Source organism: Lepidothrix coronata, unplaced genomic scaffold (genome assembly GCF_001604755.1).
Source record: "Lepidothrix coronata isolate B3197 unplaced genomic scaffold, Lepidothrix_coronata-1.0 Scaffold95, whole genome shotgun sequence".
In the NCBI taxonomy this organism is placed as follows: domain Eukaryota; kingdom Metazoa; phylum Chordata; class Aves; order Passeriformes; family Pipridae; genus Lepidothrix; species Lepidothrix coronata.
The window spans coordinates 3,092,600-3,120,252 of NW_016690275.1; the positions used below are offsets into that span (position 1 = coordinate 3,092,600).

At 36.9% G+C, this 27,653-nt stretch overlaps 1 protein-coding gene across 11 annotated transcripts in view; it reads left to right on the forward strand.

The window, feature by feature from the left end:
* The window catches only part of FAM19A2 (family with sequence similarity 19 member A2, C-C motif chemokine like), a 181,064-nt gene that overhangs the window by 1,194 nt on the left and 152,217 nt on the right, over positions 1 to 27,653 (forward strand). Inside the window, exon 1 of one of the 11 annotated variants that reach the window (XR_001876028.1) lies at positions 10,109 to 10,130. The exons of the other annotated variants lie outside the window; for them this stretch is intronic. The gene's annotated coding sequence lies outside the window, so the exon portion shown is untranslated. Of the gene's footprint in view, positions 1 to 10,108; positions 10,131 to 27,653 lie in introns of those variants that run through there. 11 annotated transcript variants of the gene reach the window in all.

The following is a 27,653-nucleotide window of genomic DNA, read 5'->3' on the forward strand; positions in this document are numbered from 1 at the left end:
GTGCCTAGGGCAGCCAGCTACAGCCTTGCGCCGGGCGATCCACAAGGCTTTTGTTTTCCTTTTTCATTTTCTTTGACTTTACGGTTCAGCAGAGCCGGGGGCGAGGGGAGAGAGGGCGAGGGGGGCGTTGGCGGATGGAGTAGGGGAACTCTCCCATTTTTCAACTTTTATAGGAAGGGTGGCCGGTAACTCGCAGGACCTTCGGGGACTTGGGGGCGGTTACTCTGCCCGGACGCTTTATAGGCCGCCTTCGGAGAGCAGCTGAAAGAGCGAGGAGTCCCTTTATGTATCCTCTAAAAAAGAAAAAAGCTATAAAGAGACAGTCTCTGGCTTCGTTTCTTTCTGCCTGTGGTGCTCCCCAAGTTGTGGGTATATAGTATGAAACATATCTTGTCTCTCCACGTTGCCTTCTTTGCATTTCAATGGACTTATTTACCTACTAAATATATTTCAGGTTCTATATGCCACAGTGAGAGGGCTTTTCCCTTATTCCATCCAATTTATAGCTTTGCAAGAGAAAGTTTGAAAATAACCTGCTTTGTTCCTGTGGAGCTGTAGGATTGGACACCACATTATTAATGCAAAGAATAAAGAGCAAGAGCTTCCACTGCCCTGTTAGGAGTTGCCATGCATGATTCTTCTGTATGTTTCTTACCGTGAGTTAAAATCATTGCTTAAAGCGTTTTAAAATGTATGTGTATTTACAGTTCCCTCTTTCCAGCTTTTGCTTGGAGATGATCAGTATTTTCTTTTAAAGCACTAAGTACCTCACTTCTACTAACCTTCCTCCTCCCCCCCGGTAGACACTTGCTCAGTATTTAAAGAACCGTGCTTCTACTCCTGCAGAACTGTCAATTTAAATAATAAACATACTCAACTCCTGTCTCTGAAAGCCCTGTAAAGCATTCGGGATCGTAGGGTCTTCGCACTACAGTGGATACATTTAAATTGCTATTGACTAAATGATAATCGTTATCTGGTTTCTCTGTCTTACCAACTAGTTTCAGACTTTAGCATTCAGCCTGCTATATGTTTAACACTTTAAAGCTGCTTTATGGGCTAATCTAAGTGAAGTCAAATTGATAAATTAAGATTCTTTTCTGTAGTGTAGGGTAAATACTAGAAAAAATAGTAGTTCAATGGTATGAGGCGTATAGCTTAGCTGAAGTTGGGAAAGATCATACTAAGGTATTTTTATCAGAGGTGGCAAAGGTTACAGGTTTCATTATACTTTTTCACAGTAGTTGTGCAGTCATCTCATATTAATGCCTAAATTGCTTTGTAAGTGTATAATGAACAGTAGTAAAGCAATAATATACATTTAATTATTAATATTTTATTTCAGAGAGCTGATACTGCTGAGGCAGTATTGAAAACCATGTGGTTTTGGTTTCATGTAGTCCCAATTTCCAAAACTGCAGTACCGTTATTCTTACAAATATAAACTACCTAAGTGCCATAATTTCAGTGGAAAGCTTTGCTCAGTTTATAGCAAATCAGGTTTACTCTTCACTGGTTCCACATGTTTTTTGGTACATAAAGGGGGTTTCAAAATTGTGGTATTAATTTTAGATACACTGCTGGTAGTGGGTGACTCTGAGATAAAATCCAATCTTATGTTTTAATCAGAGAATGACAACTAATCTGGCAGTATCTTTTATCGTACTGGACACATGGGATAACCTTTTTACCTGGCTCTTCTTATGATCCGAGGGATCTCAGCTTTATGTGTAGATGCTTGTAATGCACTTGATAGTTCTGGTGGGGAATACATGAAAAACTTGTTCTGAATGGAAGTAAATAGATATGTGTGTACAGACGGATATTGGAGATTGTTTTACTGGCAGGTTGCAAAGTGATGATTCATTGAACCCTCTCTAGGTTTACATAAAGCAAATAATACTTTACATTGAATTGTGGTGGCAGAGAAAAATGTAGCAGGCAAGAAGTTTCATAATTTCATTATAGGTGATGACAGACTTGATAAAAGACATCTTTACAAATGCAGGCAGTATGTTTTTGGTAAACAAAATATAACCATGGAGTTTTTGAGATCTGAGCATCTTCACACTTAAATTTATTGTTGTCTGTGTTGCTACTTACCAACCAGTATAAAGCCTAAATAGTGCATTAGAAAGATGCTGCATTTATTATGTTGTATATTTTACTTACTATAAATAAGTAGTGCAACAGTGCTAACTAGTTACCAGACTAAAGGAAATCACTGACTTTGTAAGACAGAAAATCACATTACCTGATACTCATCTATAAATGGAAATGTGATCACCATCCTGAAATATGGTTCTGGATACAACTATCAGTGATCAAGCAGTTCTATTCCCCTGTTTTAACTTCTGCTGGATTTTATTAGAAATGCTTCATTAAGTCATATTATTCTGCAGCTGTTTGTTCACTGAAAATTAAAATAACAATCAGGAAATTTATCCAGCAAAGCAGAAATATTTCCTGTGTTAAGTACTGAAAGTTCAAATAATAATAAAAAAATCCTTTAGCATCAGTGTGCTTGAAGCACTGAGTACATCCTATTTTAGTGATATATGGATGGCATTTACAGATGCAATTCATCAATGTATTTGTTAGTCAAACGTCATCAAACAAAGAAGATAAATGACAGTAAACAAAGACTGAGTGGTAGTACAGAGGCTAAAGCAAGGGAAGACCCTACGAATCTAATTAATGTTCAGTCTCATATTTACAATCTATATTTAAACATCTCATTTAAATGTCTTTCATCATTTTTCTGCTGCAGCTCCAGGTGATTCAGGTAACAATAGCTTTTCATTGGAAAATGCATTTTTCATTTACCTTTTGAAATGCTGAATTTTAAAGGCATTGAGGCAAAAGTTGTGTTAGGATGAATATAATAGGAGGGTCTTATGCCAGAAGAACTAAATACTGACCTGTCCCTGTTCGTGACCATTTTTATATGTTAAGAGGGGCATCCCCAACTGATGTAGGCTTTCATTGCTCCCTAGGAGTAGTTGAAGCTCTGACATTTTAAACCAGCTGGAGTATTTGCTCCGTTATCTTTAGATCACTGAATTTAAGAGTGAACTTTAAAAGGGGTTTGCTTACCTTTTTTTTTTTTCTTTTTCCATGAGAAAACATTTACATGGTATATTGAACTTCACAGAATCCATTGTAAATGCACACCTTCACGTCTGAAATACTTTCTCAAAACACAAGCTCGCTCTGGGAGGTATTTCAATAGGAAATGTGGCCCTGTGATTTGGTTTTGTAAGCTGTTAATATTTACTTCAAAATACTTCTCATGACTCAGTTCAGGTGTCTAAAACTCATCAGACATAGGAATGAATGCAAAAACATCAACAGTAATGTTGTTCATTTTTCCTGGTGACAGTTACAGAGCTATCTCCTTTTGCTCTTGGTAGAACTTGGGAAGATAGCAGGTTTGGTGCTTTGCTTCTTTATGCACCCTTGCCAGCCAATCGTTTGCCATGTGTAGTGAATTCTTTATCAAAAGAGAAGACAAAATAATAATGTCCCCTTGATATACTTTTTCATACTACTAGTGCAGAGCAGTCACATTTTTAAGATAAACAATTGAAGGCATTTTTATATAGCTTCTTTCATGCCATATGTTTTGAAAAACACTTTGGAGATAGAAGAGAGAAAATAAAGACCTTGTGCTTTACAGTACTGGTTATGGCAGGACACTACATACTTGGCTTTTTTCAGTGACTTCATCTCATTTTATCTTTCTTAGCTTTTCCTTTTGTTTGGATACATCAGTACAGTGATTTGTAGAATGCACTGTAGCTGTAGCTATTGTTTGAAGTAGCACTAGAAAAAGCTTTGTATGGATTTGATTCTTAGTCCTTAAATAAATACTTACAGGAGTAGCTCCTGTATCCTTTGTGGTATAGAAGAATTGCTTATATAATTGCACATGTAAAAAGTTGGAAATTGTTTTTTTCCTCTTCTTTGAAGCTTATCAAACCTCATAATCTGTGCTATGTTAATGGCTTGCATTTTCTAGTTACCTCACTTCACATCTTGCTGATCTTGTAATATGAAACTTGAACACAGGTCTCTCGGTACCAGGACAGCATTGTATACAGCTGCCTCAACTGTGAGCATCCCTTTAACAATGCCAAGGGGAGAGCCACAGTACAGGGTAGCACACAGGTGAAAACACACATGGGTTTTTTTGGAGTCCTGGGTGTTTGGTAATCTTCTATGCCTATATCACAAATTGGTGTAACACTGCAAAAGATGCTTTAGATTGACAAACTTCACAAGAAAATAAATAATCACAGTTTAACAAACTTAACTGGCTGTATAAATAGCAAAATGTTAAGAAATGCATCAAACACTTTTAAAATAGATAACTAAATTTTTAGTCTTATATGAGATTCAGTATTTGAAGATAAAGTACTGGACTGGATGGACCTCTGGCTTGATCCAATAATGCAATTTCCTTCTTGATATGCAAGGAAGTGGTATTGCAGTACTGTGTATTTTAAATGCCTTACTAGAACCAAACTGCAATTGCTTAGTGTACTGGTTTTGCTTTATTTTTCCCTTTCTAAAAGTAAGATTTAATACATTTCTAAAATAAATCTGTGAGTAACATGCAGTCTCACACCAACTCTTTTAGAGACAGGAGCACAGATCTGACAAGTCTCTCACGTTTGCAGCGATACTCTCATGTTGGATTTCTTCTACTTCCTCACTGTGGTTTCTGCATCACATATTCACATATTGATAAGGCAGAGCTGTGGCTTCTTGTCCATCTTGCCACAAACCAGTTAGCTATGCAGCACGTGCCCCTCATCTCATATGCGTCTGACATGTCATGTCATGGATGGGGTACAGGGTATAGTTCAGCCCTTGGATCACCAAGTGGATTTTCTTGCTCATCCGAGCATCTTTATGCAGAACAGTCTTCCTGGTTACAGGAAGTAACCTCTCCCTGCCTTCTCCTTCACCATGTGAAACTGCATGTATGAGAGAACCTGAAAACTCTGATATGCAGTCTTGGGATAGGTGCTGCCTTCTGCCTCGTCACTGTGCATTTGGGAGAGCTGTGAGCACTGTCTTGGGACTATGTACGCTAGATCCCCTTTCAGTTGAGACTTTTTCAATGTTTGTTCCTGTTTAAGATACATGTTTTGCCTTTCAAGTTCTAGAATAACCATAACTTGTTGCTGGCTGTTGTGTTATTGCACTTAAAGGCACTGCAAAGTCACACAGAAAGGCTCGATGGCTCTGAGGAAAGATAATAGGTGTCTGTGCTATTTATGTGTTGTAAACTGTTTGAAATTTGGATCTTTTCCAGTAAAGTGTCAGAGTGGTTACCATCTGAAGCTTGTCTCATGGTTTGTCTCTGTCTAGGATGAGTTAGTAGTCTTAGTTTGGTTTGTACTGTAGAAGTGTCCAAGTCACAAAAGTCACCACTAGCAAAAAGTAGGATGTGCACCTGCTGTGTGCACTGAGAGGCAAAACCTGAGGTCTGATCGTGCAAGGCATTTCAGCTCTAAGTGTGTGGGTTCAGTTGGACTAATCAAATTAATTATGTGCTATACGTCTTTTCTGAATCAAGCCTGAATAAATGGCTAACTGCTTAGAGTCTTCTGTGTTAGAAGGCGTGTAGGTGGGGTGCTGTTGTGACAACTATGTTTGTGTCCATATTCTGGGTATAAATTTAAGATCTGAGCTTTATTTCAGCGGTTTGTCAGTCCTACACCTTTTATAAACATTCAATTCCCTTGTGTTCAGAACAGAAACTATGTAACAGCAAGAAAATTTCAGAAAGATGCTACAGGTAGCTACTTGGTATTATAGTGTTAGAGACTGCAGTTACAATAATGTAAATTTTCAAATGTGATTTTACTGGTGTGGCACTAAAGTAAAATATCACTTTCTGGCCGAGTATATGAGGCTATGGTATTCATGCAAGAAATGATGCCATGTTTAGAGCTTAAGTGCAGGAAAAAGATCTGTTTCAGCACCATCACAAGAGAAGAATACTCTCTCTGGACTGTGTTACCTGTGCAAAGTTAGCATCCAAATATTTCAATCTATGCACTGTAACAAAGAAGCTATTACTAAATAAGATGGGAAGTTTTATCTTGAGGTCTGGTAACAGCAGCAAATACAGAGAGATAAGTTCTGTTTTATAAGTTTACTGGAATCAAGACAGAAGAAATATTGTATTTATATGCTAACATAACATGCCATAAATTCAGATACAGTATTATCAGCGAATACACTGACACTTCTCATTATTAATGATTCTGCTTTTTTCTGTTCAGTCTAGATTCATGAAGGATAGACCTTGCATTGGAATTAAGGTAATACTTAAAACACATTAAAGCCAATTGACCAAACCTTCATAATCAAGGGATTACATTGGTATTTGTACAATGGGTGTTCAAAGAAAGATATGGCCATGAACCCTGGTTGAACTTCCGATTAAGGGAATGTTGATTTCCCCCCCCACACCGTCCCCCAGTACAGATTAATTTTTGTTTATGGCAATGAGGTGTTACTATTCTGTTTATAAACATTATCTGTGATTCTTAGCCCACATCTTGCAGTTGTTTGTACATTACTTTCTGCCTTTACATGATTGTACGAAGTTTTAAGTGGCTTTAGCCCTTCTGTTTGTGCAGGCTGGTGTGGCATGCACCTGTTTGTGCCCATGCAAATGCATAACTGCCTTCTCCCATTCTGATCATGTCTGCATCTTCTTGTGTAATTTTTGGGGTCACTACCTTTGAAAAGGTACTAGGACAAAGTTTCTGCTCTGAGCTTCTTTTGCTTTGAGGCTGTGCTATAATGTTTTGGATTTGGGGCCTCTTTGACAGTTTAATTATGTGTAAGTGTTTCAAATGTTCTTTGGAGTTGCTTTGATTTGTTGCATTATTATAAATATGTATTTGACATCTAGTAAATACCCACTTCATGCTTCTAAAAATGAAGTATGCTTTAAAATCATACTCAGAATAATGAGTTTGTATATTTTAGTATGTTAGTATGTATACTAACAAACAGTTACTATGTTTTCCCATTGGAAGAGGAATTAAAAAATTGCTAATTCACCTGTATGAACTCTACATAAAACCCCGCTGTGAGAAAACTGATGACACAGCTGTAACTATAGCTGCATGAATACTCCAAGTCTCTTTAATATGACATCTTGTTCCCATTCGCACTTTAAAAATTGAACACCCAATAATGACACTCATATTCTCCCCTTCCTCAGCATGCTCTCAGCAGCTCATAACCTAACTTTTTCTCCTCTCACTCTCTTTGCCCTTCCTTTTCTCTTCACTGTTCACCTCATCTGCATTGGTGTCATATGATCTTTCTGAATGTCAGGTAAACGCAGACTGCAGTCAGCATTACCAAATTGCTTTCCTGCCAAAAAAGTCTCTTTTCATGTACATGACCCATCATCTCACAATTAGCTGCAAGTCATTCTGATTCCCACATTTACAATGTATTTCCTATTTAATGAGCTATTAGACATTATACACTTTTTAACTTCATCTTTTCTGACTAACTGCATTTCTCCTGATAATTATAGCTTTAGAAAGAAACAATTAATTTGAAACCACTTCTGTAACAGAAGCGGCATTATTTAGATAGCATTCCTCCATATCCATGCTCTAGGGATTATCTCCTTAGAATATATTTATATTTGGAAACTCCTGGACACCACTATATGAGTCCAATAGCCACCACGGTGTCATCAATAATATAGCCAAGGCTACTGCATAACCTATTTTAATAGAACACAAAAGGAAAATAGATGAATAATGGATGAAGTAGCTAGTTTTTGCTTTGCCTAATGAAAAAAAAATAGTTTATGTGCTTTCTTCACCCCAGAGAATGCTTTGAGTGAACTTAAGCACAAACACAAATAATATTCCATATATATTGCATAGATTTAGACATATTGGAATTGTATTCTTTTGGTAATGATAATATTAAATGTGTTAGAATAATTCTTCAAATTCAGTGGTTGTCTAATAAAAAGTTTGCAAAAATTGCAGATGACTCAGTAACAATGAATGAGTTTGTTCAACTCTTGTGGCTCACAGGTTCCATTACATCTGTGTATTTATTAAATCCAACAATATCTACTAGTGCAGGCTATATCATCCTGGTTTTGTCACTGCATTTAATGATCTAGTTAGTGGATACAAACTAAATGTATATGCAACCTACCAAATGCTTACCTTGTGCTAAATCCCAATAAGCTTTACATGAATTCTAATATTTTTGTTTTACCTTTGTTAGTTAGAGCAAAATATGGAAATGATTAACAGAAGGGAACCTTATCCATGCCTCTGTGATGGAAGTTGGTTGAAATGTACGTTTTAAAAAGTATTCATCTTTCAGATTTGAACCTTATTTTTCAGCTGCAGTAAGTGTCTAATGGACACCCTTCATTGGTCGCGAATCAGAGCTCATACCTCATTCTCATGGTTGCTTTGTGGGAACAATATTGAAAACATTCCTGGGAGAAAACTTCCTTTCTCTGAATCAGTAGATGTTAAATGCAGATTCAAAATGAGTGCAAGATACATATGATTGAAAAAAGTGCTGAGAAATTTAGGTACTGTGCAGAATCCTTGTCACCTTTGTAGCTGAAGGGTGTGATGGGTATCCTCTGCTCTGTTGGATACTGTAAGTTCACACCTTATGCACCTTTGCACTCCTGTTTGAGTAAACAGCTAAGTACACAGATGACTAAGTAATCAAGCAGATAACTTTACTTGCCTCGTTTCTCTTGAAGCCGGAACTTTTTGGTTCATCACTGCTTCAGTTCAATTGCAATCTTTTCTGACTTCTTAGCATAGTAATATGACAGGCCTAGTTCTGTCAGCTGAAATAATAAAATATTTCTCACTAGTGAATGATTCAGGTAATTCAAAGCCAGATTTTTAAAGTAAAATATTTTTTACTCTCCCAAACTTCCTACCCATTAAAAAGAGAGATAAAATAGAAGTCTGTGTATACCCAATCCTACCTAAACTTTAATGTTTTATTGGAGAAAGTAAAATGCTATGATATAATGCTGTGTCCACAGCTATTATGAGTTGCATATTTCAGTCTCTGTCTTTCTTTCAGTATCTTAAGCAATTGTTGGTAATTCATGGCCTTCTTCCTGGAGAGATGATTTGTAGCTGTCTGGTTCTTTTAATTTCTGTATGTATTCTGGTCTCGACCAGAACATATGTAGAACTTCTGAAAAGAACATTTTTCCATTTACTGGCCAAGCTATTATGTCTTTAGGTTACTCTCCCTTCACAGATATATTTATTCTTCTTGTTATTTACAGCTGGTTCTTCCCCTTGCATATAAAATACATTTACATCCCCATAAGTATAACAATCCTTAAACCACTATGAACTGATTGTATATGAATAGCTATGTGACAGTCAGAAAATTAGTGTATATCAGTCTAAATTATCAACAGAAACCATGAGATAAACGTACATAGTTTTTCTGTATATACAGTATATTCCTGGTTCAGCAGTAGGCTGTAAAGTTCAGATCCACAGTGATGATCATCATAGCAATGGCACATTGTAAAGTCTTACAGGTACAGCTTTCTCTGTATTACCACTTTTGGGTTGTTGTTTGTTGGCTAAGTAATGATTTTTCAGTTGGTCTTTGCCAAAGGATGAGTTAGACCTGCCATAATGATTTCAGGTATTAGACTACAGGTAGTTCTGGAGGTAGAGGGCATGGATGTTGGAACTCTATATGTTGGTTCCCACAGTGTGATTGTTTCTGGTACAAGTTATTATTTGAAAATCCTTGTTCTCTTTGGTTTCTCCTTTCCCTTCAGGTCAGGAGAATTCTTGAACTTAATTCATTGTCCATGAGGTAAGTGATTGGAGCCCACTGAAAAAGGAAATAGCATAGTGGACAAACAATTTCTCTGTTTTGTTTTTACCAGCTGTTGCTGAGGTTCTCCAGTGACTGTGGTCTTGATAAAGACTTTCCATTTTTATCCATTATGTCTCTTTTGTGAAGAAGCACAGAAGTTTTTCTGTTAAGGAGCTTCAATAGTGACCGGAGTCAGAAACAAGTGGGACTAGAATCTAATAGAAGAATGAAATGAAAATGTAAGAAAAGTACTACTTCGTACTTTGAAAAATGCTTTGTCATATTCTTTCTGTTGGTTCACAGTAGCCAATGTTTCACATAACACTGTTATGGGAGGACTTATATAATGCTAATGTAAAGACATTGAATAGTTGTTTCCATTTTGGAGGAAAGAAACCTGTCCTCTGCCTTCTGTTCTATTTTTATTTTGTTCTCTTTTCATATTTTTGGAAGACACTTCATTAGTGTTTCCCAGAAATGTCTAACCATACACTGGAGAAAAGCATGTCTGCCTATGACTTTCTATGGAAGCCTAGTTTGTAAGGCCTTTTCATTTTTAACTAGTGTAAATACTTTCTGGCATTGAAGAGAGGAAAACTGTAATTGGGGAAGAGAAGAATGATGAAGAGAATGTGCATGTCCTTCCTTTTAATTTAAACAGTCTTTAACTTAGGCTTCTGTCCAAGAAATACTTTCTTTGAAAAATGAAACCAAATCTGTTGTTTCAGAATTACAGAATATTTTGACTTGGAAGGGATCATTGAGTCCAACTCACAACTCTTAAGTGAAAGGCCCATAAAGAGATTGAACCCACAGCCTTGGCATTATTAGCACCATGCTCTAACCAACTGAGCTATTGGCAGCTTTAGATTTTTTGATTTAGATTTTTTTTAATAGATTATTTTTCTTTTTTAAAAATTGTGTTTGATTAATAACTACATACTAACAATTAGGAACTTCTATATACTTATAAATACAATCTTCTACAAAAATTGGATGCCCCTCACCCCAGCAAATAGTAATGCCAACTACATTAAGTAGTCATATAATAAGAGGGTACAACTCCTTGGTTTTCTTTTTACCAGCATAATAATTTATAGTAGTAATTTTCTGTGGCAGTTTTAATTTGCCAGTTTAATATGCAGTGATCTTGTCATGATTCTTGAACTAGGTCTAATTTTTTTCCCTTTCTTTGCCATTTGAGGGCACTTCCTCATATCTCTCAGTGCTTTCAAGCCTCTAGCACTTTTTCTTTCTTTGAGCACAGCCATCATTTTGCCATTCCAGAATACACGTTGACCTTCAACACCAGGCTTTCTTGGTGGGTCTAACTGATTTGTGTCCAGAGTTGAATAAAACAGACAAAATCCAAAGTTATTTTTAATATTAAGAATCAAATATAGTAAACTATAAAATGGATTTTAAAACACAGTCTGTCCTTTCTATCTTATCTCTTGCATTTGGTAGCCTGGGTTGGTTTGACTTCAGCAGTTGCTCACAGATCTAACATAATAGCTTTTTCAGAGAAAGCTAAAGGACTAGAGCAACAGACACCATAATCATTAACGTTGGTTATTAAAATAGCATCATATCCCTTCATGGTTAACTCCATGTGTTCAGTTTCTCTGCTAGCCTTCAATACTATAAAGCTTTCAGACTGAGCACTGCCTACCTCCTTTTTAATTTCAGTCTCGGCGGTGATGAAGGAGGTTTAAAACCTGCTCAGATGGCCTAGATCTGTCAGAGAAAAGAGAGTCGAACCCTTCACATAACCATTGCAGATACTCTGAAATTCACTTTGTGAATCTCATATAATAAAAGCTCTTTAGGTGGCTGATTTTGATTGAAAAGGTGAAGGTGGAGCCACCTTTCAGCATTTTCAGCTACTAATAAAACTTGTATTTGGAATTTACCTTTTCACTGATATTATCAAATCCAGAAGCTGAATAACAGCCACAACTGTGTTTTACCACCACCTTGTGTTACTTGATTGGCCTGAATATCTTTTTCCAGCAATTAAATTTTATGACTTGGAATGATACAGCTAGGCATAGCAGTAGTCTCATAGGTCTCATATTATTATGTTTCTTTGCCTGTTCAAAAGTATGGTAGTAATTTTATTTTTGGAAGTTATTCTTTTTAATCTTGAAGCCTCTGCTCAAAAATGTATTAAACTCTCTGGTATTTGGAGCATAATAATGGTGTATCATCACATAAAATTCCTGAACCAGCATACAGAATCTGAAAAGAAGACCTCTCTAGACATCTCCCTCTCTTTTTCAAAAACCCCCAAAACCCCACAAGCTACACAAGATTTAAAGTAAATACACCTTTAGCTGTGATTAATTTTGTTGTCAGATAATGGACCTTGCAAAGCTACATTCGCAGTTACAGTATCCTATTTTAATGGCAATAGAAACTCCTTCTTTAGAGACTGGAGTGATCTGTGAACAGAGTAAAACACTTTGCTTGTCACCTTGTTCTGGCTTTGTGAAGTTTAAAGAAGAGTCCAGTGCTGCTTGGTTTTAGGTGTTGGAAATTTGGTCATAACCTACCAAAAAGGACAGTAGAGGCAGGATTCAGCTTGAGATTGACACCTGAAATAGTTGCAATGGTCTATATGAGAGGTATTTGCTTTAGCTTCATAGTCAAATGAAATCCAGGGTAGGGTTTGAGTGCTTAACATAATTTAAAACTCTCTACAGCATCTTGTCTGGCCTCCAAGTGCTACTTCAGATGGATGCAGAATCCTATCTGAATCAGATGCAAGATGCACATCTGCCAACTCCTTGTCTTGGGCATCTCAGATAGTTCTAGATGGTTATGTTCAGGCACTGGAATCCTGTTGCTTATCTGTAGCCATGTAGAATGATTCTACTTGCTTTAAAACACATACCTACTTTGGATCAACTGAATTGTAGTTGAAGTCACAGCAAGTTGGTCAAATTGAATAACTTGCCTCAAAGGTAGAATTTTAACTAATTGTAGTGATCATTTTAAATGTGTCAAAGTATTTAAGATACTCGAATAGAGTTTATAGCAATGTACCAGACCAATAACATGTCAGACATAATTTTTTTCTCTGTACTTGGCACTGGTGAGGCCACGCTTTGAGTACTATATCCAGTTCTGGGCCTTTCGCTACAAGGACACTGATGTGCTGCAGTGTATCCAGAGAAGGGCAATAAGCTGGAGAAGGGTCTGGAGCACAAGTCTTATGTGGAGCAGATGAGGGAGCTGGAGTTATTCAGCCTGGAGAAGAGGAAGTTTGAGGGAGACCTTCTAGCTCTCTACAACTACCTGAAAGGAGGTTGTAGCTTGGTGGGGGTCAGCCTCTTCTCCTAGGCAAATAGTGATAGGATGAGAGGAAATAGCCTCAAGGTGCACCAGGGGAGGTTCAGGTTGGACATCAGGAAGAATTTCTCCATGGAAGGGGTGGTTAAGCATTGGACCAGGGTGCCCAGGGAAGTGATGGAGTGACCATCCCTTGAAGTGTTCAGGAAACAACTGGATGTAACACTTAGTGCTAAAGTTTAGTTGGCGAGGTGGTGATCAGTCAAAGGTTGGACTTAATGATATTGGAGATCATTTCAAACCTTAATGATTCTATGATTTAGTTAACTGAATTTAGTACTTATATTTCAATGTCTAAATTCAGGTGCAATAATCTCAAACATATTGGTACCTATATTACTGATAGAAGCATTTGGATGATACATGATACTCTCAGGCATGTGGTGTGACTCTTGGGAATGGTCCTGTGTGGGGTTAAGAGTTGGACTCAATGAGGGACCTTGTATGTCCCTTCCAACTCTGCATATTCTGTGATTCTGTGATAACAGAAAGAATAATAGCATCATATACAACAATTATGACATTAATTAACCTTGGAGGAAATTTCTGCTAAAACTGTTATTTTAATCTCTTTTTTTTTGTTTGACTTTAGTGATGTAGTCTAATGCAAAATCCTAATGTGTAAAAAAATACCTCTGCTCTCCACTGAAAATCTGGATCTTCGGCTGAGGTCTGAAAAATCTCACAAGTTATGAGCCCACTAGTCAAACTGGATAAGCTAGATTTATTTTTTCTGGTAATTCCTAGAGAAATAAATAATCAGAGCTTTTTATTAAAATAGTAGTAAGAAATAAAAAAACCTGATTTACCTACTTCTTGGTTATTTGCATGGTGGCTTTTGTAGGACCTTTATCAATCAGGATACATATATACTGTGTTTGTAGGGAATATCTGTCAAGAATCAGAAAGTTCTTTTTCCATTTTATGTGGATTGCACTATTAACTTGGGTTCGCCTATTTACATTAAATTTTAAGCTTTGTCTTTGTAGATTTTGGCAGGTTTTATTTTGATTGCTATATAGATGTATTTATAGTCAGCCTCCATTTCTGGAATAAAAAAGGAAGGAGATAATGGAACTTTGGAAGCCCTTCTAAATGTTTCACCATTCCTTTTCTCACAAGCCTTCTCAAATGAGTACATGAGCATCATTCCCTAGAAAAAATTTTGCTGCTGTTACTTAGTTCTTCTGCAGTTTCATTTCCTCTCCATAGCAGCACAGAAGAGAGCATCAGAAAAACTCTCAATTAGTCTTGACTTCCATCCTACTTCCAGTCTAAATGTAGACTGGGAAGTCTACTTTCTGGGGAGCTCACTTGTTTCTTTGTAGTGTTCATCTGACCCGCTGAGCTCTCTCAGCAGGACTGCTTAGTGCTAATGGGAATGAAACTTCAACATGAGGAGACAGCAGATTTTACCTTGGGTGATGCAACTGTCTCAGAGCCAAGAAACCAAATCTTCCCCAGTCAAAGCATTTTTTGGACAGGAGGTCTGCATTTTCAGCTGATGTCTGCCCATGGTACTTTATGTTAGGGTAGTGGAATTCTTAGAGCTTCTACTGACCTCAGTTATAGATTGCAGTTCTCCAGGTGGGAACTTCCTGTGAGCACAAAGTAAGATTGAATGTGCAAATTGTGAGACGGCCTGCATGACTTACTGTCATTTATGCATGTAAAAAGCTCATGTGCGTACAATTCAGCCCATATGCTGAAAAAAACAACACTGTATTTTAAACAAGTTTCCTAGTTAAATCAAACTTAAACTACTTGTTAATCTACCTGCCCTGAAGACTCCTCTCTCTCAGATCTGTATGAAACCCTTCTCTATACTAAGTAGGTCAAAGTTTCCTGGAGATACACCTTGCTTAAAAGGGTGTCATGAGGTCCTGAAAAAATGAGATGAATGTTATTAAGGTTTGTATTCAACAAATACTCTTCAAACAATCTTTTCAAACTAGTCTTCAAACAATCTTTGCCAAAATAATGTTTTTGCACACCTTTACTATAATGATATCTTCAATGGGTTTTATTTCCAAAGACTTCTGCAAAACATTCCCAAGAGAGAGAATTTTGCTGATTGCAAGTAATGTGTCTTGTGTCAAATTTCTTTTTCCCATTTCTTTCTCTAACATTTAAGTGGCTTCAAGCTAAATGTGATTTAAAACATTTTTAGGATGTGACCACTAAACAAAATGTTGTAAGAACTGTGTCCTCAATGCACAGAGGTTGAGTTGGCATTTCTAGTTCATATTATTTAGTTTAGTGACTGTAACTGTTATGCAGTATAGGTGACAAGAAGGTCCTTTGCCTTTGTGCATTAGTTAGAAAGCTTAGTTAGCCAGGGGATGCTGTTGTGTCAACTACAAGGTTGGACCTTGGATGCTTGAGAGAGCTGTTACAGCCTTGAGATAAAGAGATGTGGCTCTTTAGTGCAAAGACCGATATTCAATGCATTTTGAGTTGTGGCATTCACTGTTTCAATTCCTAGTGAAACAACCTTGAAGCAATAATCACATTAGCTAATCCAAAGTATGAATCACTTCTGGTCTAGACAAAGCTATCAGGATAGCTGCATGTTATTCTGAGGACCAAATCTGAATTTTCTGCAGATGCTTTTGATTGGTGCATAAATATGTCTAAACTTGGGCTGCAGACAGAAAAAGTTCAGCTGATCAAATGTCATGGTTTAGGAATGGTACTCCCCAATTAGTGCTCCCACTGAGACTCTTCAAACCACCTGCCACTCACTCACTCCCCCTTCCCCTCCTCCTACAGTGGGCTGGAGAGGAGAGTTGGAGGCGCAAAAGGGTTGATATAAGAACAATATACTGGAAACAGCAATGAAATAAGAAAATGAATGGTAACAGCAACAATACTAATGACAGAGAGTACAAGAAACAAATGATTCACGTGGAAATCCCTCAATAATAGACAATACTTGACTGCTCCCTCCCTTAAGCTGTGCTGACCTGGAAGGGAGCACCTACTCCATCCATGAAAAATGATGTGATGTGGTATAGGAAAACCTCTATGCCCTAGCTGTTTGCCCTTCTGGCTACTGCAAAAATTAACCTTGTCTTGGCCGGAATCAGGACATCAAACTTTCAGATTTTTCTGTAGTTCAGGACTAACAGAATTGATCCTTCATATGTGTTAAATTTTTTTAAATTCTACAGAGAAATGCTTTTATGACCTTGCTTGGAATTATTGAAAATACTGTATTTCGATCATAGTTTGGACAGCAAGTTTCACAACTGTGGAAAATGAGAGCTTGAATAGCCGTGAAATTATCTATGATGACCTAGACAATTTGTATTGACCTGTTTTAATGTTAAAGGAAAAAAGTATCTCCTTTTATGAATCTCACCTCATACACATTCTGTTTGATTTCATGACATTGCTGTATTGTTGATGCTTCTGCATATCAGAAATTTACCATCCTTTGTAGGGGGTATTTACTGTGTATCTCATAGCAGGTGCAGTAGAGCATTACTGAGTGCCAGAGATCACTTACACAAATTGGAACACCTCATCCTGTAGGAAGATTGGTAAATCAGGCTTTGGATTTTTTTTAGGTCTAGGCTGAAGGTGCTGTTTTTCAACCCTTCAGTTTGAAGGACTGAAATTTCTTCAGAAAGAGAGAAGTTGGGTATGAGATGTGTTCTTTGACACGAGACTGGTTAAGTTTGAAGGAAAACATACTTCGTCGGAGAGAGCATTCCTCATTTGGAAGCTGCTTGAGGATAGCAGACTCTTGGCAAAAGACTTGGCACTCTGAATAATACTCATCCTAACACTGAGTACTCCAGCACAACTTGCAACTCTTGTGCTCTGAAGCCGAGTAAGTGCTTTCAGAATCTTTACCTAGTCAATTAGATTATCCACTTCAGTTACGATGTGTCCTTCAAAAGGTCTAGAGAGAGACAGTGTTCATGAGATGGGAAATCTGTGGAAAAAGGTCATCCTCCTATTATCAAAAAGTGTTTTATAGTAAACACAGGGGCCAAGCAATTGAACCTATGCATCTTCAAAGAGTGCCAGATAAAGGAATGTGACAATATTTAAAAAAACAAACAAACCAAACCCAACACACATTGTTTTTCCGTGCAGAGCTCAAGACCTATTTTTAGAATAAAATCTGGCCCTGATGGTTAACTTGAAATACAAAACAAAACATTAAATATGCCTTTCTTTTTTTGACCTTTCCCACTTCATACTTCTCAGCATAATGTTGTTTACAATGTAAATAAGTTTAAGTAGTTTAGGAACAAGAAGCAAAACCTCAAGTTCTGGAAAGAGCAGAAAAATGATGTGAAAGTTTTGGCTGCCCTTCAAAAACCCTAAATCCACAAAATCTTAGATCAATGAACTTACCTCATCTAGACATTTCTGAGAGGAAATATTGTATGTACGGATCTGTGGCCTAAGCACAGATGTTTTCTGAACCATGCCTATGAAAAATGGATCAAATACTAGATGCCTGGAATAGAAGACTGTTGATTAAAAAAAATGTTTCCTTTCTATTTTCAAAATAAATATGTTGTGATTGCTATGGAGATTATGGAAACAGATTTTTTTGTGATGTCCTTGAAGAAGAGGTTATATATAGTGGTTTTTCTTTGTTTGGATATTTTGAGGACTTTAGATATAACTGTCAAAAGAAAAGTAGCATGATAATACAAAGGACCAATAATAAGCTACTGTTGATTAGAGTTTTTTCTTACTATTGAAATGCTGTGGCTCACCTGCTTTGNATTCTCTTTTGAGTGCTCTTGGAATATTTATTTATGATTCAGCCTCTATCCAAAATTGTAATTTGGGGTGTGGGAAAAGTGATTTCCAAAGTGATGGATGACATTTTTGCATGAAGCCAAACAGATAACGGAGCCCTTTTCATTGTCGCATTGAGAATTCAGTGAGAGCTGTTGCAAGGGTGGTATGACAGAAGCAACTCTGACACTATAAGCTGATGATTGTGTCCAAATTCAGCTACTTCTACCTGGGATTCCCAGGATAATGGTTTGCATAGGCAATGCCAGCAGCTGAAAGGAACACAAAAATTTTGTGAAGAGTCAGTGGGGAAATGGAGCGACCAAGACGGCTACAGGGTCCAGCACATCAGTAGGTTTTGCTTGGAAATGTGTTTCAAAGACAATAAAATTTACTAATAAATAGGCTGGAAAGGAGTGGCAGATGACTCAACTTTTGTTTCCAGTACTTCTGATCTCAAATGTATAAATATACAAGACTTGTATTGATATGTAAAAAGAAAATAGTCTAAAGTTATATCTGGCTGTAGAATTTGCTGGCAATTGAATGTGTGGAGGCAGAGGTGTGTGTGGCTGTTCCCATCTCCCTCCCATACACCACTCACGTCAGTGTTTAGCTGCTTTGTTTGCTCCCCACACAGAGCTGACCTTGTTCTGGCTGGCCTTGTACTTTCTCATTTCTTTGTCTGTGTTAAAGCCAGCTGGTTCTCTCTATGGAAATTCACAGCTAGGACCTTTCAGCAGATGTCTACATGGCTTCAGCAGCTCTTCTCCTCTGCCCTTCTGTGGCATTATTAGACTTTTACCCTCACATTACAAAGTGAAAGCTGGGTTACTCAACTTCCTTGAAGTGTGTAGCAATTTGAAGGCTATTTATAGTTGAACTTCAGAGCATATGGAGTGAGCATAGCCAGAATATTTATGACCTCCAGATCGCTGCCCTTTCTTCACTCAACCTCCAGATTTGCGTAAGACATTGTAGCCTTTTATTTTTGAACCAAGATCTGTCCTGGTGCATACGGCGATTGTACAAAAACATTTTCTTCTGGAAACTGCAGCTAAGTCAGGCCGCTTTACAGAAACATAACTTTGTAGAAGTTTTCACACAGTTTATAACAAGATTATAACTGTGAGAAGGGTAATGTTTGTTCAATGTGTAAGGGAGACTAAAATCAGGTTTGAGAGATGGTATCACCTGCAAGACATGCTGAGAAGTGAAATAATAACACTGTCAAGGGGGTGCAGCAAGTGATGTCTCTATCTCTGCCAGCTTTAGTAAAAGCATTTGACAGTATGTACTTGCTACACTTGTTATTGCATGTGAATTCTTGCTGCTTTAGCAAAAGATGGGCTCAATTTACACCAAACCAGGTGCTGAGACCTCTTTTAGGACATCTTGCCTATGCCAGTGAGTGAGCAGAAATTCACATCGCTGTCCAGCCTCTGAAAAAGGCTAGAAATCTTATGCTGTAATGTCACAGGGAAAACAGTCATCTTGGCAAAGCTTTCTACCTTTTACAGTTCAGATTCTAAAACTACTTTCTGGCAACTTGTAACATTTTTAAAGACCTCAGACCTATGTTTGGATCCTCAGGGTTCAAAAACTCCATCAAAGGCTTTCTAAATGTGCTGCTTGCAGAAGTGACAAGACTTTGAGGTCTTTGTACAAATACAAAGTTGGGCCAACGTTGTTTATATCTGTGTTTATTTTCATCTAAAACTTTTGCTTAAGATTTTTAAAGTTAGCAAGGATCTTGACAGAACTTCATGTGGCAGTCTTTCTCTGAGTACTTGCACTATTCTGAGAAAAAATAAAATCTTTCTAAATGGACAATAAACCCAACAGCATGGAATAAAAAGTGGCAATGATTTTTTTGAATGAGCATATGATTTTGATGGGCATTTTGAGTGTCTCATCCGCTACACTAGAAGAAATCTGGGTAAATGAATTATCTATACGGAGGGCTTCTGATGTGACCTTGTTTCCCCTGGGTAGGGACACATTCTTGAAAGTATTTTTCAAACAGAAAAAGACAATGAGTAAAAATTGTCCTTCCTAGATAGGAGATAGATTCCTCTTGTGATATAAATTGACTGAGATTCCCAATGAAAGCTAAAAGTGGAAAAAAAATAAATTAACCACTTACCTGAGTGTATCAACGCTACTTAATTTTCATGCTTTTGGAATAAGTCCTTTTTCTGATAAGGAACTGAATAAAAACCTTTTCCTTTAAGTTTTCCTCCAAAGTCAGAAACCTGTTTTGGACTTCAGCATGAGCTTTTTAAGATAACAGCTATGGTGATTAAGATGGCCTTTTGGTTGTGGAAAGTACTTAATTTCAGGTTCACTTTATGTGATCATTCTGGAATAGAAGACTGCATAAAATTGTCAAAGAGGCATTGTGGGACAACTTCTACATTCCCTGGCTAGTTTCTTACCATCTGTCTGCAGTGTTGTGACCGTCTCTAGTTAATTATTCCTTCAGGCTCACAACAGATCCTGTACCTTCCAAGGTGATGCCCTGTGGAGGCTATGGTTTTCTTCAGGCACTTGGCAGAGCATATTCTATTGGGGATCTCACTCAAACTCTGTAATTGAAAATTATGTCACCACTCCTAGGTGTTTATTTCAGATGCCTAGCAATGTGGGTTGTACTGAATATATTACAACATGCTTCCAGAATTGTTTAGGCTTTTTTGAGTGTAATCGATGACAGACTTTTTCTTATGATTCAAGGTGGTGCTACTGATCTTTGTTTATCTGAGGTTGCATCTTAACTACCTGAGACAGCAGTAAGATGACTGGTGCATCCAATTGCAAACATTCAACCCAAATAAGGTGATACTGTGACCTAGTGTTTCCTCCCATAACAAAACTAGAGAACAAGAATATTAATTACAAAGATGGAAGCCTTAGTGGTCTGTTCAGAAGTACCCTAAAATGTTCTTTCTTGATCTCCAGATGAATATGACAGTCAAGTGGCATATATCATTCATAATGTTTGGAGGGATCAAGCTTTGCAGTATATCAGCTGTCTTCCATACAACTAGGGATCAGGGAATTTTGAAGTGCCCTAGGTTGGACAGAGTGATGAAAGAGAATGAAAGAAATCCCAAAGTATTTATGGAAGGAGGAGAAAAAAGAGAAGAACCAGGCTGGGTCATGCCTGAGACAGAGACAGAGGGTGTTCTTTGCATGGTTTGTGGTTGAGCTGCAGAACTGCTTGCTGCAAGGTGTTGTGGACTCTAAAAGTTTATATGACTTAAGAAATGGTCACTTCCATGAAAAGTTCCTATTAAAAATAAAAAATGGCCTCTCTGTCTGAGGAATTAACTGAGATGTAAATTGCTAGAAATTGTGAGCATGGGGAAATTATCACTGCATGCTTACATGCTCTTATAAGGAGCATGTAAACATGCAATGATTCCTATTACAAGCTCTTAATAAAGTTACAGAAGTTATAAGCTTCTTAGAAGGCTCATTCTGTTGATGACTGTTAGAAACTATTTATGGGAGGAGATGTACTTTCAGTCTGACCCTGTACAATTGTTCTCAAGAGCAGCAGACTGGGTTTCCAGCGTGAGACACCTGTAAAGAGCAGATTGTCTTCTGCTAATGGGAGGACTCTCTTATGTCTGATTTCTGTGGATCATGAAGTAAAGTAAAAGTCCTCAAAAAAGATGTGAATTCTGAGTTAAGGGTTTTTTTGACACAAGAGGGTGGCCAAACAACTTTAGCTTTTTACCTGCTAAGGATGATGCCTGGTATAATTGCAGGTCGCTTGGACCAAATTCACTTCCCATAACATCTCAGTCCAAGATTTGACTCTGTAGGAACTGCCTCTTTGAAGGGTTTGTGAGCTTACTATTTGGGAGAATTTTTAAAAAATTTTTCTTTTGTTTCTCTGATTAAGTGTGAATGTGAAGCATGATATGCAGGCCACACACGGTCTCACCACCAACTAGGATAGAAAGTGTTACACCTCTGTGTTGATGTTTCGGTTGTTGATTTTCTCTACTACTAGAAGTTAATTTTGAATTATTTCAAAAGCATCATATCAAATATTTCTATTTAATTTTAAACACAGTTTAGGATGCTAATTTAGACTGACAAAACCTTGCTGTTTCTTAACTGTAAATGTGATTCATGTTATTTACAAATTTTTCAAGACTTTGTTGATCTGTTTTTCAAGGTTCTGTTACTGAGATGAAAGCAAACTCAAACCAGAAAGTATCAGTGACAATGGTGGGAAAACCTCCCACTCTAGACAGAAGTCCACTCTAGACAGAAGTCCCACTTGAAAAATACAAGGCAGAAACCAATTTTTTATCAGAAAGTTTAGGTTAAGAAAAGGCCTCACAAGCTTAGACTTAAGTTTCTGTTGTGCTCAGTCAAACACGGATGGCACAAACGTTTCAAAATGCTTTGTCTCAGTGAGTGGGGTTTCACATTTTGGATTAAGTTTTGTTTTTCTTTTTTTCTTGTGTGAAAAGCTCTTGTGTGTTGCATATAGTTTGTCCAAGTACAGATCTAAGATTTCATCATACCTTATGAGATGCAAGAGTAAGCATCTTTAAATACTTTGAATGAAAGCTTGAGATTTTTATTGCTGTCTCTGGGATTTAGCCATGTAGGTCTTATGGAAATCTTCCAATGGACTTTGGAAATCAATACCTCAAGAGTGACCAGAGCATGAAGATGTATGTATATGTATTTCTTATTTATGCATACCATGACAATCATACTGGAATGGAATGACTTTTTCCCATCTCAACCTGCTGAGTTCCCTTCAGAACTACATTAGGAGTTTTCCCCTGTCTTTTACTGTCTTCTCTCATGGTTTTGATTTGTCAAACGTAAGATCACCAGTGAGGTTGCTCTATAGATGTCATCACAAGAGTTCTATTTACATGTGACAGTTTGCTAATCTTTTATGAGTCATTACACTTGTTTTGACTTTGTATCATTACCACAGAATAGAAAAATACCATTGAGTATAATGTTTACCTCACCTCTTCTACAGCATTTATACACAGTCCTTCAAAAAGAGAATGATAGAAAAGATCAGTTAACAACAGTATGAAATAACGTAGCACTGACATTTGGAGATTGTAATTTACACAGTGTAACCTTTTTATTTTACATATTCTGAAATATATTTTCACTTGATTTACAGGTTTAGTGATGTTGTAAGAAGAGGCTGAAATGTGAAGCAATCTGGGAAACAGATTTAGTTGGGGATAAAAAGGGATTTTGAAAACATAAAAATGCTCATAGTTTTTAAGGGAAACATCCATGCACTCAGGACCACACAGAATTTTCTAATGTTATAGGAATGAAATTACTTGAATTTTACTTTAAAATGACATTTTTCTTTTGAAGTGACCTGAATTCTAAAATGATTGAAAAACACAACACCAAAACTGTCAAAAATGCCCTTTTGAATTAGATGAAACTTACGAGTTTAAACAGAATTTTTGTAATTCTTGTTTGCTGAAGAGAATCCTGTTTTTTGTTTTATTCTAATTTTTTTTCCACTTTATTACCTCATCTACAAACTCCAGTGTTTGTACAGATCTACTGAAGGTAGATTATGTAGGGCCTGGCCCTTTTGTGTTAATTTAAGCAAATACAATGGGATTCTTTTTCCTTATATGTGAAAATCACATGCCATTCTTTTTTTTGTACCTTTAGGTAGTGATGCAGTTGCTTTGGGACTAGTTTATATACCCTAGTGTTACTCCTAAATGAATTCTCTTCCAAAGAACTGTGCTGCAGTGTGAAAAAGAAAGGTTTTGGGAAACTTTTCTCCCTGTTCCTTTTCACTTACTCTGAAGATGGTCTTGGAATATATAAAACCTTACAGTGCACAGTACAGCATTTCTATCAATGTTCTATTCAACAATTATTAAAAGTAAATATATAAGTCATGGCACTGTACCATATTGCACTCCTATGATTAGTTAATTAATCATCTTACCTTCTAAATTCTTTAAAGTAAAGTTTCTCGTACAAAGAGTATAATGCAAATAATTCAACCCTGGTACACAAAGTTTTGTTAAAAGTACCACTAACTCAAATAAGTCTGATTTGCTGAAACATCAAGTCATTTTGTAGAATCTAGATTTTTCTTAACGTTGTTTTGGATTAAGAGATGTTCTGCAAATCCTATGAACGATAATTTTACATCGTAATATTTTTATCTATGATCAATAATAGATCTTATGGGATTCCACAAGGAACAGTATCACTGAAGAATTATTTTTTAATCCATTTAAGAGATGCTAAACTGATTTTGTGTAATGTATTTTCATCAGTATGTCAGACAGTGCTGTGTCACAGGTCTAACTATGCTATATCATCTGAATTTGTAAATATCCAGCTTCTGAGAATGTGTGTCTAATCTAGAAAACATTTAATATGAAGTTATTTAATGAAACTGAATCTAATAAAATCTAGTTTCTAATTGAGGAATTGGTCAAATATCTCTAAATCACTTCCAAGGAGACATACCTTATAGCTGCATAACCTGCAGCTTACGAGTCCTGCAGATACCTTATCTTTTATACAGAATAGTAGAGAGACCTCTTATTTTTCTATGTGCATTGCTTCAGCCCAACTCAGTCCAACTTAATATGAAATAGCATGATGTACTGAAAAACTGTCATTATTTTTAGTGAGTGCATGCTAATTTTAAACATGGCTGTAGGCGGGAGTATTTCATATGGTGTGCATTGGCCAACCTGTATTGCATGTTTCTGTCATTGGCCTATTTTAGCAAGTGTCTCACCTAAGATTGCCTCAAACCTGGAAGATTTTATGTTAGACTCCTAATTTTCCTAGTATATTGACATTCCCTGGCTTTAAGCTGAGCTGCTGCTAATTATAAATTACACTTCTTGTATTCCATTTACAGAGAAAGTGATCAGGAAACACTCATAAATTATACTTTTTTTTTTTTTTTAGTAAGTATATAAGTCACCTCAATGCTTAGAACTTCCTGTACAATTATTTTCAAATATGCTCATGAGTGTGTTTGGTGAACAGATTTAGAAAAGGCTTCTGCTTGGATACTTATATTTATTGAATGACAGAATGAGATGTCTTGGTAGAGGAGGGGGGAAACCAGATATATTCCTCTGCAAATTATTCAAGTTGACAGAAGAATCACCGAAGAGACAAAACTTGTCACATCTTATATGAATTTAGACTGACATTTATCTAACCCATCTGCACCCATATCCGTATTAAATGATTCATAGCACTTACAGACATTCTGTTTCTAACTAATCTGTTTCAAAGCTTTTTAGTTCCTTGTTATCTAAACTTGAGAAATTCTCTGAATTTTCCTGGCATAATCCTAGGCATTTTGAAGAGGATAAAGCTGTTGATTACAGAGGCTGTATTCCACTGCTCCTTTTGTCTACTTTCATTTTGAGCATTTGCCGACAAACCCTGAAGAAATATTTGTAGTTCAGTACAATAGATGAAAATGATCTGCAGACTAATGTTTTTCAGTAATAGTTTTGATATTGTTGTGTCAGCATTGCTATTCTAGCATGAAAGATAATCTCATCTTTCCTGAAACTCCTGATGTATTAATAAAAGCAAACCAAGAGAAGGGAAAATTTATTTGCTCTTCAGAAGGCTCTCTATGTCTTATAAATTCAGTTAAATTTATGGGGCAATTTACAAATAAAAGATAATATGCATCTGTATAAACCAGTCAAATAGTTTTCAAATAGTGATCTTGTTTAAATAGATCTGCATAGTCTATGTTCCATCGCTAACATAACCTGATTGCAGTTTTCTGTGGGGGGCACAACGATTATTAAAAACTCCTTACATCTGAAGTTGCATTTTGTTATTTAAGGTTTATGGTTAAGATTATTATTTTTCTCTGTTGCGTTGTTTTTTCACCTTTTTCTCTCCTTAATTTTTCTCTTTTAGAATGTGGGTTTGCTGCATAATCTCATGTTTCACAAGAGTGTGGAAAGCAATTAAGAATACTTTTGGACTGGTTTGGCTCACAAAAGCCTTCTCCTGAGATAATTTCAACATGCTGAAAGCGATCTCTGATTTTTGGCAGCAGAAAGAATTGAACCTTTTAAAAAGCAGGCTCCCAGTAAGCACAATTATGTTATTCGACCAAGCGAAGGTTGAATTTAGCCTCTCAAATAAACAACTCTGCCAACTGCATCAGTACTGCACTGGTCCCAAATTCCCACATCTTTGATCTGGCATGGCAAATTCATGAAAAGGAAAAGGCGAGACTCTAGCATTTATTTGATAGTCTGTCAGATGGAGTACAGGCAGAGGGCAACCTCTATAGTTCCCTGTAATGTTAGGGGCATTCATGTGGAGATCATGGAGACAGTAAAGCATTTGTCCCTAAGTTTATTTCTATGTATTGTCTCTTGGACTCTCTGCACATTACCAGTCCTCCTGCCTTTTACTTGCTTTCTTCTGTACTAAGACTCCCCCTTTACACACCTTTGTGTGAAAGTATTACAGGCTGTGCCTGTGTGACACGTCAGAGGGAGCAGTAAGCAGTGAGATAGTCCCTGAGTCCTGGTTTCAGGTTGTGTGCAGACTCAGGAAGCTCAAACTGACGTGGCATACATGGTTCTGCTGGTGTGTGTTTGTTGTAGGTTCAGAGGAACAGAAACCTGGGTGACGAAGTAATGCACTGCTGTGTTGGAACTATCTCATTCTGAATTTTATGACTTCTAATAATACTGTGATCAGGCTTTGCATGATATTCATAGGAAAAAGGATAGCTATGAATGAAATAAGCAATTTGTGCATTTAGTATTTCTCCTAATGCTGAATTCTCACTAAATAATCCTCACAGATAGTCTTATATCCAAATATGAGAATCTTAGTTCTTGATTTCTTTCCTCCTCCATGAGCAGCACTCATCTTGGACAAGAAACTCCATTTTAAGTTAGAGAATTTTCAGCTAAACTACGAGAAGGAGAGATAGAAGCTAGCTAAGAAATGAGGAAACTGAATCTTTATTCATAAATAGAATATTAAAATTGTGGGGGTTTTTGTTTGTTTGGTTGTTTTTTTTTTGTTTTGTTTTGTTATTTTGTTATTTTGCAATTTGGTTCCCTGCCTGTTTCCCAGCAAACATGGTAATTTTTCTTAGGCACTGTGTAATGATAAGTCTTGATCTGAGTGAAATGGCATACAACAAAGCTTTCCACCAAGGAGTGTATAGCAGATCTAAGCTCCTGTATACTGGAACACCTTTAGATGTGTTCTGCTCCTAAAATGCTCTTTGAGAGGAACAAAAATTCAGTGAAGTATCAAAGTTACTCAGAACCACTGTGAGACAGCATGTCAGTGCAGCAGAGGACAAATTGTCACTGACTACTTCAGAAATCCAAAAGTCATGACTTTATTTTAAAAACTTAATGCAATTCCTTTGTTCTAGACAGCTATTATAGTCCTCCTGTGGCTTTTCTATGGTCAGTTAGGACCACTGGACATATCCAGAGGGCAGTTCAGAGCATTCAGATTAGGTGCTTTGAAACATCCTTCAGATGATCTGTACTTTATCCTCATCAGTCTTCAGAAATAAATCTTTCCTTTAAAGGGTTCTGCTGAGAATGCCTTAAGTTTTGAAGAGAATT